Genomic DNA, 2,233 nt, shown 5'->3' on the forward strand with positions numbered 1-2,233 from the left:
TAGACAAAAGGAAATCATACCAATAGATCTTCAAATTGAGAGAACGTGTAGAAAGAATCAAAAGATAAAGAAATGGCTAGACTTCACCATGGTTGAGAATGCAAATAACGTTGTCAACAATAATGCAAATATGGGTAATGCAGCTGAAGCCGATCCACCATCAAGGAATTATGTACTGCGTACTGTTACGGGGATACATTCAAGCATTCGTCCTCCAACTGTTGAGGCTAACAATTTTGAGATAAAACCATCAATTATTGAGATGGTACAAAACTGTGTACAATTTGGAGGGTTACCAAATGAGGATCCAAATCTACATATCATAAACTTTTTGGAGTTATGTGCGACATTTAAAATGAATGGGGTGAGTAATGATATTGTACGATTGAGATTATTCCCATTTTCACTAAGGGAAAGAGCTAAGAGTTGGTTGAATTCTTTACATTCCAACTCTATACTAACTTGGGAAGATTTTTCTTAGAAGTTTGTTCGTAAATATTTTCCTCCTACCAAATCAGCCAGAATTAGAGGAAAGATTAACAACTTCCATCAATTGGATGGGGAGTCTTTGTATGATGCATGGGAATGATTTAAGGAATTGCAAATGAAATTCCCACATCATGGAACAGATAAGTGGTTGTTAGTGCATAGTTTTTATAGTGGTTTGGAGGGAAATACAAGGACAATTATAGATGCAGCATCTGGAGGAGCGTTTATGAGAAAAAGCGCTAATGAAGCGTATGAGCTGTTGGAAAAAGATGGCTATGAATAATTATAATTGGCCTACTGAGCGAGAGATTAAGAAAGTAGCGGGAGTATTAGAAGTTGATCCAATTGCGCTATTGACCGCTCAAGTACTATCTCTAACCAAACAACTACAACAAACTAATCTCATCGCCCAAGCAATGCAAGTACTGAATGTCATGAGTTGTGAGATTTGTGGAGGACGTCATTCTTATGAACAATGGCCGAGCACAGCTAGTTGCTCAACAGATGTAAACAATATGCCCTTGGAACAGGCACAGGTTATAGGTGATTTTTCAAGACCTACACCCAACACTTACTCAAATTCCTATACACCTGCCTGGAAAAATCATCCTAATTTGTCTTGGAAAAATAACCAAGGGTTACAACCACTATATCCATAGTACCCACCTCAACAACCCCCTCATCAACCAACTTATGGATTACATGCTAGACCATATTATGATCCAAACCCACGCCCATCTCATCCACCACCACATCGTCAAATGAACCCACCAACAATTCAGTTAGATCAATTAAATCAATTCATGACAGAGACAAGGTTTTCCATCAGAAGTTTGGAGACACAAATAGGTCAATTGGCTCAAATGTTTTCTAATAGACAGCACGAAAATCTGCCTAGTTCCAAAGAGGTAAATCCTAAAGAACAATGCCAAGCTATCATTCCGAGGAGTGGGACTAAGTATGATGGACCTACAGTGGATGAAAAAGGGAAGAATACAGAGAAACAACAAGTTACTAGTCCAATTCAGGAGGAGGTTACTGAAGACCTTCCAAAAATAGAAAAACAAAAATACTCTGAGCCAGCACCAAAAATTACATATCCTCAACGGTTTCGAAAGGCTAATCTTGAAAAAAAATTCTCCAAATTCCTTGAAGTATTTAAGAAACTACATATTATCATCCCATTTGCAAAGGCTCTAGAAAAAATGCCTAGTTATGTGAAGTTTATGAAGGAGATATTGTCTAATAAAAGAAAAATGGAGGATTATGAAATTGTTGCATTAACTGAAGAGTCTACTGCAATCATTCAAAAGAAGCTTCCTCAAAAGTTAAGAGATCCAGGCAATTTTACTATACCTTTCACTATTAGGAACGTTCATTGTGAGAGAGCTTTATGTAATTTAGGTGCAAGCATAAATTTATAGCCACTGTCTATGTAACGCCCTGGATAACCAAGACCTTTACACTGTGTGTTTAAAATACTGCGAGACTTGCAAATCAAGTCATTGAAATAAAAATGTGAGTCTAAAGACATAAATAGGTTAGGTTTAAAAGGTTTTGGTTATAAGAGAATAATTTTTATTAAAACAAATGTTTGATACATGGGATCCCAAATCAGGGTTTAAATGACACATTTACAAGGTTTCCAAATGTTATAAACATGCAAATCCACTCTAATGGAAAAATACATATTTTAGGCCTCCGTCCCTGTACAAACCCTCGACCGTGGTGGCCGAGCAGCTGA

The 2,233-nt window shown here is 37.0% G+C and overlaps 1 non-coding gene across 1 annotated transcript; it reads right to left on the bottom strand.

Moving 5' to 3' along the window:
• Positions 1–520: 520 nt before the first annotated feature.
• LOC133833680 (small nucleolar RNA R71) lies at positions 521–627 on the bottom strand. Its single transcript, XR_009893048.1, has one exon. It is a non-coding gene; the product is annotated as a small nucleolar RNA R71 (small nucleolar RNA).
• Positions 628–2,233: the final 1,606 nt, after the last annotated feature.

This window comes from Humulus lupulus, chromosome 4 (assembly GCF_963169125.1).
Source record: "Humulus lupulus chromosome 4, drHumLupu1.1, whole genome shotgun sequence".
NCBI classification, from domain to species: domain Eukaryota; kingdom Viridiplantae; phylum Streptophyta; class Magnoliopsida; order Rosales; family Cannabaceae; genus Humulus; species Humulus lupulus.